We start from the raw sequence: 15,447 nt of genomic DNA on the forward strand, positions 1-15,447 counted from the left end.
GAAAGAATGTTGTGCAAGTTACTGAAATAGAGCATTAAACACTGAATTGCCTTTCACTGTTTGAACTATTTACATTTTACTGTTCTCTCATGGGAGATGGATAATTGTTAGTGTTGTTCATAATAGTGGGAGTGCAGAGCATTCACTTTTTGAAATTAATTTGCATGGCTTATACTTGGTGTTTGACCCAAAACCCCATTCACACCATAAACAAACTTTGTGATCTCTTTCTTGAATAACTAGTAAGTTTAATACGGTCTGTTATTTTAAGGAAACTAAGTTTCTCACTACAGGTCTTGGAGAGAAGGGATTTATCAAACCTGAAAGCAAACATGCTTAGGAGCTACTGCAATTGCATTATGTAAATGCAATATGGGAGGAGGGAAGGAGGAGAGGAGAGAGAGAAAGAAATAGATGCACCCTGGCTCACATAAACCTTTGGACAAAGGCTGTAGAGGTTTGAAAGAAAAAGTTAAATATTTTCTATATTTTCTTAACCTTTTAGTTCTTTCAACTTTCCCTAACATGTACTTTTCCTACAGCCTGATCCAAAAGTTCATTTGACATCAATAGGAAAAAAATTACCATTTGTGTAAGTTTTGGCTCCGACTCCATGAAGGGAACGCATGGGAGGATGATTAATATAACCTGTGTAAAAAGCTGTCACAAGAACAGATTTATGAACCTAGTTTTACCTCTCAATATTTTTATCAATGATTGCCATGCAGGAGTTGAATGTACCATTACCAAGTGTGCTGATGATACCAAACTGGGAGGTGCTGTTGACTCTCTCAAGGGACCAGAGGCCTTGCAGAGGGATCTAGATAGATTGGAGCATTGGGCAATCATCATTAGCACGGAATTTAACAAGAGCAAATGCCAGATTCTGCACCTAACACCAGGCACAAGTATAAATTGGGAGAGGAGTGGCTGGAGAGCAGCCCTGCAGAAAGGGATCTGGGGGTGCTGGCTGACAGCAGGCTCAATAGGTCTCAGCAGTGTGCCCTGGCAGCCAAGAGGGCAAACCACATCCTGGGGAGCATCAAAGACAGCACAGCCAGCCGGTCAAAAGAGGTGATTGTCCCACTGTATTCAGCATTAGTGATGTCTCACCTTGAGTACTGTGCGCATTTCTGAGCCCCACAATTTAAGAAGGATGCAAAGGTCCTTGAATGTGCCCAGAGGAGGGCAACAAACCTGGTGGAAGGGCTGGAAGGCATGTCCTATGAGGAGTGGCTGAGGACTTTGGGTTTGTCTAGTTTGGAGAAAAGGAGGCTGAGGGGCCACTTCATTGATCTCTGTAGCTTCCTGAGGAGGGGAAGTGGAGAGGGAGGTGCTGGTCTCTTCTCCCTGGGATGCCTGGGAATGGTTCAAAGCTGTGCCAGGGGAGGGTCAGACTTGACATTAGGAAACATTTCTTTACCGAACAGGTGGTCAAATGCTGGAACAGGCTTCCTAGAGAGGTGGTTGACGCCCCATGCCTGCCAGTGTTTAAAAGGCATTTGGACAATGCCCTTAATAACATACTTTAACTTTTGGTGAGCCCTGAAGTGGTCAAGCAGTTGGACTAAATGATTGTTGTAGGTCCCTTCCAACTGACATCTATTCTCTTCTCTTCTCTTCTCTTCTCTTCTCTTCTCTTCTCTTCTCTTCTCTTCTCTTCTCTTCTCTTCTCTTCTCTTCTCTTCTCTTCTCTTCTCTTCTCTTCTCTTCTCTTCTCTTCTCTTCTCTTCTCTTCTCTTCTCTTCTCTTCTCTTCTCTTCTCTTCTCTTCTCTTCTCTTCTCTTCTCTTCTCTCAACCAGCAGAAGCACTCTTGATATATCATGCTTCTGGCCCTTAAATTAAATTTCAGAGACAGCATGTCTTTCTGGAAAGTAACTCGCCTTCTCTTAAAGATTTCATATAGTATAAAATTCACATCTGCATCATGGAACACTAATTAATTACCCTGACTCTTGGAAGAAAATTTGTCCAGCTGCAGTCAGTAAATGCTGGGTCACATGATGAACATTTCTGGCTGGGTGAAGAGCCATCATCTGTTAGAAAGCTCCCTTTTTTTCTTTTTGAGATTTTTGGGTGGTGACTGTCACATCTTAACCTTGTAGCAGACCCATTCAACACAACAAAGTCTTGTAAGTGTCTTATCATCAAGCTGACAAGGCTAAATTTGAAGCAATAACATGCAAGATGTATTCAACCTCCCAGCTTCACGCTCCTCCTAACACACTGATGGGTTGCCTGTATTAGCCCTGGTGCCACAGTTGGGCTTACATTCCCTTAGTTACTTATTCTTACCCACAAGGTCTAACTGGCATGACACTATTCCTGTCTTATAAAAGCGATGGATAGCTGCTCTTAGGCAACTTTTTTTTCCTTACCATACCCAAGCAGGAAGTGTTGAAATGAGACCATCTTCCTGCACAAAGTAGTCATATGCAACTTTCTGATTGCTTAACAGTCCACTACCATCCTAAAAATGTTGCCGGTATGATTTAACACATTTGCTCAGACTTTTGCTAACAATACGAAATAGTATTGGTCAATTTTTAAATTTTTTTCTTTTTACTTTTTTTTTTTACATTTTTTACTTCTTTCCACTTTTTTTTTTTTTGCATTTTTTATGGTGATTCAGAGGGTGATTCCAGCTTCTAATTTATTTAATATCATCTGCATCAGTCAATATAGTGCTAACACAATAAGTCTTTTAGAATAGTGGGGTGGGGAGTAGTGCGGAATATGTCAACTGTCTTGGAAATTCAATATAATCCTGATTATTTCTGTAGCATCTACATTTAAAATTTTGCCTTAGGAATGATATGAACTTCACTAAGTAAGAAACTCACAAAATCACATTGCCTTAACATTAATCAATTCACTATTAACTGCTTGCCATATTAATTTTTTCATCGGCTTATTTAGGAACATTAAAATAATTTGACTATAGTTTAACACACTACTGAGTTATTTGTTTTTCCAAGTTAGAAAAAAGGTATCATCTCATGAAAGATTTTTCCTAGAAATCTTGGACTATGTTGCCCAAGTCAGACAACACTATCAAATAGAACCGGATAGAATCTCTTTGATAAATGAGAAATATTTTTTTTACAGTTAAAAAATGAATGGAACTTGCAGAATGTCTAGTAGTTATTGGTGGGTTTTCTTTCAAAAACTCCTCTTGCAAGTCGTTTCTATGTGTTTTGATGGAGCAGTTCTTGCAAGCAGCATGCTTTGCCATTGTATGGGCCAGAAATCCTGTGTAAAATTCAGAGATGTAGGCATCTCTTTCTTATTAATTACTACTGTGATTTTATTTGTTGTAAGGTGTTACAAAACTCTAAAGAAAAGTTATATAGTGGTGTCTACAGGGACCCATCCTGATATTTTGACAGATTCTTTCACGGATGTTTTGTCCTTCAATCTCATCATTTTCATTTGTACATTTGCGGATTGCCTCAGGACTACAAAGTAATTACAAAACTGGCATGTATAGTTACAATAAGAATATGCCATTGTACATACATAGTGCAGAAAATGCAAATTTCACTGAGGATAACGCAGATACAGTCTGATTACTGCTCTCTGCCAACTGTTGTTCTTAAATCTGCATCTCTCCAGTGCATGGTGAGAACTAGAGTAGGAGGTCCCACTGTTCTTCACAGCAACCATTTCATGTCTCCAGGCTTTTAATGTATTTGATCTTCATGAAAGAAAGACCCAGTTCTTTGTTTACTCCATGGAAATTTTTTTGTTCATTTAAGTCCTTGACTCCTACCACTATCATTTTTCCAATCAATAAACATGTTTGTGGGCATATAGAGAAGTTCTTGTACACTTTTTCATTTGAAAGTGATGACAGTTAGATACGGCTTCTTGAAATGAAGAGTGGGGAAGATGTAGAAGAGAATCCGTTTTGGCAGGAGGCATGCACTATGGGCGCTGCCATGGGAATTCTGCTCCCCAGGTAACAGCCATCTAAACAAGGCACAGATAAGAAAACGAAGGATCAGAGTAAATTAGGTTCCACAGGAGTGCCAGAAGTCCAAGACATATGGTGGGGGACCTGGAATGACTACCTTGTAATGAGGACATCAATGTACTTATTATACTGGAAACTTAAAGATGGTAGGTGGGGCATTGTGACACCAGGGATATAAACTGTGCAGGAAAGACTGAAAATACAAGTGTAGTGCTCTGCATAAAGGACAAGCAGACCAAGTGGGATTAGAAGCCTGTTTATGTCAATGAGTAATGTGGAAACCCAATGGACTGAAGTTCTCGGCCTCAGCAGAGCACTGGGTCATATGTTACTAACTGGCCCTCCAGGGTACTACACTGATTTCGATGTGCTAAGGGAGATCAGGAAAGCTACATGGCAGAAAATGGAAAAGTAACAGATTAACACAGCCACCCCCAATTTATAGGCCAACATCGCCACTGAGCAAGATGTCAAGAGATCATTTTTAAACATAATCAATGACTGCTTGTCCCCAGGAAAGAGGCACAGGAAAAACCATGCTGCAAAGCAAGAAAAACGCGGTGAAAGGAAAAAAGGAAGACAATATGACCAAACAGAACAGTAAAGGTAAAGGAAATAGTTAAAAAACACCTTTTGAAAAACTCTAATTCTATTGCAAAAAAGAATAGATGTCATCATAAACAGAGAGAGAAGAAATGTGAAAAACACAGTAAGGTGGGCTAGGGAGATAGAGAAATCTTTCACAGGGGACATAAGAAACCAACAATCAGCCATTACCCCAATACAGCTGGAATGGGAAGCCTGTCAGAGAACATATAGCACCAACAGATCATCAGGATGTAAAAGGGGTAGCAGAAAACATGGCCTTATCAGAAGATACATAAGTTTTCTGTGTATGTGTTCACAGTGGAAGGACTTGCAGCATTTTCAGAAAGAAACCCTTCTCTAAAGGGGGATGTATCAGAAGCGCTATCTCAAACTGAGGCAGCAACAGAAGAGCTTACAGAACAAGCAAACAAAATAAACAGCAACGACTGCTACACTGTTAAGCCCAAGAGCTTTAAAGAAACTCAGGCAATGAAATAATTGAATTAAGTGGCTTCAGTACATCACAACTCAAAAAATTCTTTGGTACCTGAAGATTAGAAAGTGGCAAATGTGACACTAACACTTTTTTCAAGAGTCCTTTAGGGGAGATCCAGAAACCTACAGATCAGTAAGGGTGACCTTTATCTGGACAAATTAATAAAAAAACATAGTAAAGAACAGAGTTAGATAGAGTTAGTGGTCTTGACTTTTGCAAATTTTATGAACCACTTAAACAACAAAGCCTAATCCATCATAATCTCTGGAAGAAACTGCCGGGTCAGCATAGCCATTTGATGGGTTGCAATGTCACTACACAGAAAGCTAGAAGGCGGGTTCCCTCTGTAGCAGTGATTAAATGATGCCCCCACACAGAGAAAATACAGTGGCTGTATAATATCAGTATAATAGACAGCCACATTGCCTATTCCTGTGCCAAGAAGACAGAAGCATGTAGTTGCGCTAAGCACAGTGTAAGAGCTGTTTTCAGGAAAAGTAGGAAGAACCCACCTGAATGTAGGTATAGACCGATGCTCTTCCTTACATATTTGGGAAATGACATGCAAGGAAAAGATTAATGCTTGCACTGGGCTGGAAGGAGAGAGGGGTCAGAAGAGTGCAGGAGTTATTGGTTTGATTTGTTTCACAACGGCTTGTCCAAACAGATAGAATAGTATTTCCCACACCAACAAGAATGGAAAGATAAAAATTTGAACCATTAATCTGATCTGAGCACTTAGAGGAGCAGATCATGGAAGAATTTATCTTGATGTCAGAGAAGAAACTCATTGCAAAAGTAGAGAGGCAGGATGCAAACCCACCTCTAGGTTAGTGTGTTACTGCTCTCAGATAAAAGCAAATGCCACTCCTGTTCACTTGCATTCGAAACTGCACTTCCCTCACTTCTACCCAGACTATCATACTGATATTTCAGGCAGGACATCCTACAACCTGCCTCTCCCCCTCCACCAAAAAGAAAGAAAGAAAAAAACATTTCAGAGCCACTTTTTCCTCTACTGAAATGGTAAATTATGAATGCTGCACATTACCTACCGGGTGGTGAGTATTCCTCTTGGCACCAGACAATCACCCACTGTGGAAAAACTTCGTGAATTGCAGATTGTTGATTAGCTGCTGCTCCTTACAATGGTAAAGAAGGACCTAAATAAATCTTTCGTTCCTGTTTCTTGTGTCTCCCTCCCTCCTGAGTGCTGGCAGCTCTGCTCTCCAGCTAGCTATTGACTCTGACCATGTTTCCAGAGCAACAAAATAGTCCTTCCCCAGGGCTGTCCTTGTTGCAGCAGTTCTCATTCATTTGACAGCAAGCCATGGCTATAAATACTTGACTGCCCATCCCTGATTTAATATGATTACTGTACATACTACCAGCATGTTACCTGTTTAGTGTACTGCCCATAGATTCGGTCAAGGTGCTAGGTATAAAAAAGGAACAAAAAACCAAAGCTTCCATCCTGCCCCCACTCATTACAAAACTTTTGAGTTGGCATCTAACTAATTAGTATTTTGTTTATGGCTATGCTTAGTGAGGAAAAGGCAAAGCCCCAGTGAACATATGTTTGAAGGTATGTTGATAGGTCAGAAATTGTTTTATGCTGGAAAATATATGTTTTTGATGGAGATGAGCATACACTGATTTTCGTGGGGTCATGGTCAAGTGATGGCTAGATGCTGGATGCCTCCTGATGCAGGGGCTCTGATGAGATGTATGGCTGTAAGGAGCAGTACTTACTGCTAAGTTCTGATGCTGGTGTGGTTCTACAAAAAATGGCAAATCAGTAAGAAGAAAACGAATCTATCTGCTCAGCTGAGGGCAACAAACTGGCATTGCAGAACAGTTGTCTCAAACTCTTTTCGGAAGCCAGTAGCAGGATAATCAAGCAAACAATGACATAAAGAGAAGCCATCACTACAACAAGCAGCAAAGTGGCCCTTCAGAAACACTCTCTCCAAGCAGGTAGAGAGCACAGAGACCATCTAAATGATGACCACAATACAACTGCTTGGAAAGTCATCCTTGCTCTTCATTTTACTGTGAAAGTCGCCAGTCTCAATTCTGCCTAGTCCCTTGCAAAGTTTGGAGCCAGTCCTGACATGCAGCAGAAGTCAAACTATGCATAAGGGACCAAAAAGGAGGAACATGAGATGCAGTTTGAGCAGACAGGTAGATCCAGGTAATGTCTCTATAAAGCAGCTGAGTACCCAGTTCATCAGTGGCCATTTTGAAGAGTGTGAATACTGAAATATATCCTTCTCAGTATATTATTAAGGGGACATGCAAAAGGATTAACTAGAAAAACCTCCAACGGACTTACTCACCTCACACCTCACAGCCTATGGTCTGAACTCACTCTTCTATCTGTTAAGAAAGCTCAGGGTAGCAGGACCAACAACAGCACCATCTGCAGGAATCAAACAGAGATCATAAAAGCAGACCACAATTTCCTAAGGGAGTCAGGATTTTCCCAGAAAAATTTTTTTCTTCTCCCAAAGTCAATTTGAGTCACAGTCTAACAGCTCTCACCTCAGTTTCAGGATGTCTGATAGGAAATTTGGGACCTGGTTCAAATGGCAGCTTTTGCAGAGCCCTGTGCAGGACTGTGCATGGACACATCAGCTGATTCTCAAATCGATCATCAAACATAGTTTGGATCTGCAAAGAAGTTTTGGGCATAAGCCAGGCTATAGGTAACAATGAGTGTGAGAACACTGCCTCCTAGACATTACGGTGAAGACCATGGTGACACAGGTTGTTCCTCTGGAGCCCATGATGGACCACAGTGGAGCAGACATCCACAATGCAGCCTGTGGAAGACCACACACTGGAGTGGATGGAGATACCGTGAAGGAAGCTGTGACTCTGCAGAGTCCACACTGGAGCAGGTTCCTGGCAGAAGCTGCAGCCTGTGGAGAGAAGCCCATGCAGGAGTAGGTTTTCTGGCAGGACCTGTGACCCTGTGGGGGACCCACACTGGAGCAGTACATTCCTGAAGGACTGCACTTTGTGGAAAGGTACCATGCTGGAGCAGTTCTTGAAGAACTCCAGCCCATGGGAAGGACCTACATTGGAGAAGTTCATGAAGGACTGTCTTCTATGGGAGGGACCCCACACTTGAGCAGGAGAAGAGAGTGAAGAGGAAGAAGTGGCAGAGACAACATGACGAACTGACCGCAACCTCCATTCCCCAACCCCTGCTCTGCTCAGCGGAAGGAAGCAGAGAAATTGGGAGTGAAGTTGAGGCCAGGAAGAAGGGAGGGGTGCGGGGAAGGTGTTTTTAGATTTGTTCTTATTTCTCATTAACCTGCTCTGTTTAATTAGCAATAAATTAAATTAATTTCCCCAAGTCATGTCTGTTTTGCCTGTGATGGTAATCCGCAAGCGACCTCCCTGTCCTTATTGTGACCCACAAGCTTTTTGTCATATTTGTCTTCCCCCATCCTGTTGAGAGAGGGGAATGACAGAGTGGCTGGGTGGGCACCCGGCAGCCAGCCAAGGTCAACCCACTACAGAATGCTACACTACTGATACATGCCCATCAGTTTTCCAGGTATTTCTATTAAACCCGAAGTCTAAACAAGTCTCGCCAGATCTTGATAGAATGGTTTAGTTACTAACACAGAGGCTCACAAGATTAACAAATAATATCATTTCCAAACCTTCATGACATGCGCGTACCCACCATTCTTCAGTGGAGATTTTTTTTCCTTTTTAATGATGTTGCCATTCTAGTTCTGGAGATCTTAATTTAGCCTTTATTGTCTTTGAGCATGCATCTTGAACCTCAGGAAACATCAAAGCCTGGTGTATGTGTGTTTGTGCAAGTAAAAACCTATTTCAAGTCATGTTTCCTCTCCAGTCTTATTTATACGCAGAATCCCAATAAGGGCTTTCTTTTTTTTGGAGGTGGGGGGAGGTTGTTTAAAATCTAAATGGAAACCAGACATTCTACTGTTCTTTTCATCTCTCAAAGAATTAGTGGATTTTAGGAACATCTTGAAAAGTCAGTGATGTTTTGAACCACCTCAGCAGGTTTGTCAAAGAAATTACAGCTGTTCTGTTTTAAAACTACGGTCCTACTTGTTTCAAAGCTCCCAATCCATATAATCCACAGGAACAGAATAAATGGAAGAGTGAAAGAGGACTGAGGAAGATGTATGCATACCTGGAAAAGTAAGCAAGCAGTACCAAGCAAGTAATGGATGCAAAGAAAACAACCTCAAGTTAATGTCACAAAGCAGAGTAGGAGGTACTTGAACAATACAACATTCTTTTTCCCACAATGCAAAATCACCCTGTTATACAGTTGTTGCATAAATATGGCTTTTTTTTTCTTGAAATGTATTCTGTGTTACTCAATTTCAGCATCGATAATTTGTTATGTAATCAATCACCAAGGCTACATTACTTTTAAATCTAATTACTACCAGCCATTTTGTAATTAACCAGAAACAGAGTTGCCTCAAAATTATCAGTGCAGCACCATTATAATGTTGCTCTGCTTGGCGGGGTTAGCCGATTTGATTATACTTTTATAGCCCTTCCAGTAATTCTCCAGCAATGATTTAACCCGGACAAAGTGCTCTGTTAATGGTGAGATATTGCTTCTGGTGCTTGAAGAGTAGCCAGCTGCAAGGTGCTAAGCCAGAACTCCAGTGGAAAAAAGAGAAATGGACACAGAGGACAGAAAACACTGCCTCAGCAAAGCCAAGAACACAAGACACTTGTGACCACACCGCAGGCCGCACGCAGTAAGGCAAAAGAGACTCTGTACTAAATACAGTCATTAATAAACATGCCCCTGCAAGAAGGTCACACAGACCTCAAAAAGCAGCTGGGGACCAAAAAAATACTTAGTGTTCTAGCTTCTCTCAATGACATGCTTGTTTTTCACAGGTGCAGTCACACAAAAAGTAACTGCTTATCCTTCTGTTGATCTTAGGAGTAAAATCTAAGTGCAACAACTTCTGGCAAACAAGAACTTTTATCTTCATCACTGAGGGTACAGCAAATATTTCTATGCCACAGCCAGATTTTTATAATCCCAGGTGTGAATCTGTTCCTGTGATGGCTATACGCCAGTTCTTGGAATGCTAATTCCTTTCCTAATAAGCAGTTCTTTTGCTTCACCTATTAAAGTAAAAATCACTGCAGACAAACACTGTAAATACAGAGTTAGGCACCTTTTAGAAAATTGCCTCAAGAACTACAAAGAATGAGAAACAAACTTTTTACATTTCAACATCTGCACGCCTATCCCTACACAGTTACTATATTTCTACATATTTTCTGTTGTAATTCTAATGTATGTATGTAAGTACGTAAAAATATAACAAGAACTGCCAACAGAACAACATTTCAGACTGACTGAGCTATCTGACTTTCAGTCTCATCCATCTGAAGTGTTAAGGGAAGATTCATCACCCTGTGAATTCACCAATGCAGAGTATAAATTACAGTCTCAATGTAAAGTTCAATTTGTATCTTCTGGTGATTTTGGCAAATATTCTGTAGCATGCAATGGCCAACATTATGCACAGTGCTGAGTACCCAGAGTGACCTTCAGCTAAGCAAACACAGAAGAGAAGATAAACAGGGGCAGGGGATTTCACTGGAGAGACATAAAGGACAAAGACAGAAAAGACAGATATAAAAAACAAGGAGAAAGAAAAGACAGACTAGAAGAACATGGAACAACTAAAGAGAGGGTAGACAAGCTGTTACGTAAAGAGGCAAAGAAATGGTGTATAAAGCCAGGCAGCACATAAAAGAGGAACTCTAGGAAAAAAAAGGAGAACTCTAGTTTGTGGAAAGCGTCTTCCGTCAAGTAGAAAATACTCCCTCTAAAAGGAGAAAGACTTGAAGTCAGGAGTAGTTAGATAAACCTGAGGCTTACTCGACAGATATTTTCCTGGGATATATATAAATGCAAGGATCAAAATTTAAGCTTTAATTTTTTCCCTAAAAATTCAAGCTGTTGACAAAATACTATTCCAAACCATGGTACACACAAGCCCCATACTAAGCCATCCTGTACAATTCCATGGAGAAAGGAAACAAAGGTGACTCCCATGGAAAAGAACAGGTATAACATCACTAATAACGAATGACTGCATCCATGCCATATGGAGAACACAGGCCCAAAATACCTGGCTACAGAGAGTGTGCAAAGGGACAAGGGAGAGGTCCCGGTTTCAGCTGGGATAGAGTTAATTTTCTTCCTAGTAGTGCTGTGTTTTGGATTTAGAATAAGGTTGACAACACGCTGATGTTTTGGTTCTTGCTGACTAGAGTTTACACTAGTCAAGGACTTTTCAGCTTCCCAGGCTCTGCCAGGTGCACAAGAAGCTGGGAGGGGGCACAGCCAGGACAGCTGACCCGGACCGGCCAAGGGGCTATTCCATACCATGTGACGTCATGCTCAGTATATAAAGCCGAGGGGAGTTGGCTGGGGGGTGGTGACCGCTGCTCGGGGACTGGCTGGGCATCGGTTGGTGGGTGGTGAGTGGTTGCATCACTTGTTTTTTCCTGTTTTGTTTTTTTTTTTTTCCCTCTCTCTCTCTTGTTGTTTCCTTTTCATTACAATATTATTATTATTATTATTATTATTATTATTATTATTATTATTATTATTATTATTATTATTTCAATTATTAAACTGTTCTTATCTCAACCCATGAGTTCTCTTACTTTTGCTCTTCAGATTCTCTCCCCCATTTTACTGGTGGTGGGTGTGAGCAAGCAGCTGTGTGGTGCCTGGTTGCCAACTGGGGCTAAACCATGACAGGAGAAAACGAAGGGTTAATGCAAACTCTAGCAAAAGTATATTTTCATTCCTTTGGTAGTTCTGCCTCACTGGGAGAGTAGTGTTAGCATGTCCTACCTCGTCTTCCACATCACACAGCTCTGTGACATTATCAGGAAATCCCCTCCACACCCCCAATGTCATTCTCCTCATGATTATTAAACCTGGAATAATCCTGACCTGATAACTCTCCACACAATCTGCACAGAGTTTGAAGATTTGAGAAGCAGCTTTTGACCTTTTATTTGATAGAGGGGGAAAAAACCTGATAGATGACTAAAAACTTGCAGCTACAGAGAAGACAGAGGAAGGCATGCGTCAGAGCAGAACCTTCATGCTTTCTGTTCCCTTTTGCCTCCAAGTATGAGAGGACTGCAATGCTTATGGCTGTCCTACTGTGGAAGCAGAAGCATTAGTTTCCCAAGCAGTGTCAGTTACAGAGCTTCCCAGTTAGCCCCTAAGTATAATTCCAACTTTTTATATTGCACTCTGTAAGGTTTTCCTAATACTGTGTTTATTAATAGAACAAGCTCACACAGATCATTTTAGGAAGTTCAAAAATTTTTAACTTGTTACACGTCAGTAGTATGTTTCCTTTGTAACCTAAAATGTCTGTTTAGCATTTCCACTGAGAAAAATGTTGAAATCATATGTAAATACCCAATTATTTTCCCTTTTATGGAGTAACTGGAACCATTTTTCAACAGCAGTCTATTTAAGAAGACTGAAGGGCATTACGTTGAGGAAACTCCATTATTAGACAGCACTTATCAGACACAAAAGTATTAGAGGGAAAAACACATGAAGTGAGTTTCTACAGGATACATTATGTTGGCAAATCGATGAAATTAAATGGCCAAAGAGGTCATGACACAGTCATTTTCTTGGTAAAAGCAGGCTTCATAAAGGTGATGAGTAGCTGCTTTTTATTAAAAAAAATAACCAAACTAAATGTACTTTAGTACTTCTCAAAGCAAGTCAAAATGGTTACACAACAGTTACCTACATCACAGCAGCCTTTTTGCCATTTTATTCTTGCTTGTAATGGAAAGAAAAAAAAAACCCTCTACCCTTGAAAGAAAACACTGTAGGCATTTTTAAGCTCCTGAAACACACATAGCTACATGAGAAACTGTCTCCCTCCCTCCACTGTGCTCAAATCGCTGTTAAAGTGACATGTACCTCCTCGTCAAGGTGCTCACGTTGGTAAGCACATACGTAGTTTCAGGAATCCTCTTTCCCATTGCCTTCGTTTGTTTTTTTTCTTCAGCCTCATTTTGCATACATAAAGTTAGGCCATGGGTAAGAGTCTCTGAAAATCCTGCCTGTGCTTCGACTTCTCAACAGGTTTAGACTGATACCTGTAGAGACCATAAAACACGTCAGTGGTCTGTATGGACATCAAAAGTGTCATACCCATTTTGAATGGTACTGAAAAGAGCTGCTACCAGCTAAGAGCTGGGAATCAAGGCAAGTGTGCATATTGGTGCTTATTCCTACACAACATGCTTGAAGGCTCAAATATTACATACATAAATTCAGGATTCTATTTCAGGGATCAAAAACTTCAGTGAGTTACGCTCACTGTTGCAGTAAAAGCAAATCTACTGTTTTTCTTTTCTGGAGGTACCCTAAAACCAAGAATCAGGAATGTCAATGTATAAGCCTGTTGCCTCTAGAAATTCAGTTTGGGCAAAGACATGAAATGCCTATGCAGAACAGAGTCAAGTCCTGCCCAACAAGTCCTTTTGTTCTGGACTTGGCTTAGTGCCAAGCTTAAGGCTGTGAAATAAAAGCAAGACTCAGAATTTCAGGTAACAGCTAAACCAACCCTTCTGATTTTATTACTTTGGTGGGCACAAGTCACTTTCTGTCCCTACACTTTGAAAACAACGGAAGAGTGATGTTATCTCATCCAGATCAAGCTGCCACAGGCAGTGCATACTGCAGCCAACTCATTAGCAGTTTAAATAATAATAATAAAAAAAAAATCTGTAACTGCAGTATTGGACTGCTGTATAATTGTATTTACATCCATTGAACGGCTGCCTTGACTTGAAGGGAAGATGTAGATGGCTTTTTTTTTTCCTATTGAAAAAGCTGAAAGAATACCTGACTTTTTAGTTGAGTTAATTTCAAAGTATCACAGGGAAAAAGGGGTATGTTGGGCTTAAAACGTTTTGTGATTTTAACTTATCTTTACAAACACCGTTTGAAAGGTAAAGACAGAAACAGACTTCCAAATGAAATGCTCCATAAACACTAACATTTGGACATGTCTACTTTATTTTATTAATATGTTGCAATTGAGAACATTAATCGTCAAGTTCTTTTTATCTACATTTTTGGTCAATTCCTACATTCCATTTTCAATACTGTTTCTTTCCCACCCTCAAATTTTGTTCACAATCTGCCAGACTGCCTGCAGGGAGGCTAGAGTCCTGAAGGTAAAGAGCAAATTGCCTTTGTTCCATCAAAAAAAATCTGAAAATCCACTTTTATCCAACTCCTTAAAATCAGATTTGCTTTTAAAACACAGATGCTACTACTTCTTGATTAAATAAAGACCTTATCTTCTTGCCCCAGCTGGAGATATGTATTACATTTCTATAACAAAACTAGACAAATGGTTTATTCACATTTTGTTACCACCTCTCTTCCCACAGAGGTGAGGGAATGCTGCCCTTATATGCTGCCCTAAAATCTCTTAGCAACAACCATTTAGTAGAAAAATTTAGTGTGCGACCCCTTCTCCTTGGACATCATTGAAAGGGCAAATAGGTTTAAAGTGACTACTGCTAACCCTGAATTATACCAACAAAAATTTCAGAGCACAGCAAGAACTTGTATGTTCATGCAAACACAGGCTTCATTTACACCACGTGCATTGGTTATATTTGTAGCTGAAGGCGTGTATCCAGCTGAATGACCATCTCAGATGGCACAAGCAGCAAGAAGGGGATTAGCTTACATACTTGCTTTGAACTTTCTGCTAAATTCAGGAGAACTAAGGAAAGCATATAATTTGAGTCTTAATGAATTCTGCATAAATCCGTAAAACACACTGCAAATCTCAAGTATTATGGACAGCACCTAGAGCTCAATCAACTCATGCATGCCCCACAGCAGACCTCCTAAAAGGACTGAATGTAGCTGGAACCTTGCTGAAGAATGTAGTACTCGCACCAACACCAGATCTAAAAGCTTTATTGTAACACAATCAAAAGTCAAGCTCGATCTAAGGCAGTCTGTGAAGCAACACAGACAGTTAATTGCAATGGTTTCCAGCAGGCCTCATATACTCAAAGCTTCCTGCCTGGTCTACTGTCAATTATTGCACATCAAGGCTTGCCTTTTAAGAAGCATGGGTAAGAAGCCAAGTAATTCTTCACTGGGTGGGAACATTACACTGAGTCTGTCTGTCTTCAGTAACATTTCTCTTCTTGAAATCACCTCTCTTCTTTAAAAATGAAAAAAGACAGAAAAACAATGTACAAAAAGGAATTAAGTTTGTATCAGGAAGACTAGAGTGCATAAGAACTTCTCATATTCCAGAAAATTAA

Source organism: Nipponia nippon, unplaced genomic scaffold, assembly GCF_047370975.1.
Source record: "Nipponia nippon isolate SJK-2023a ecotype South Korea unplaced genomic scaffold, ASM4737097v1 scaffold_8, whole genome shotgun sequence".
In the NCBI taxonomy this organism is placed as follows: domain Eukaryota; kingdom Metazoa; phylum Chordata; class Aves; order Pelecaniformes; family Threskiornithidae; genus Nipponia; species Nipponia nippon.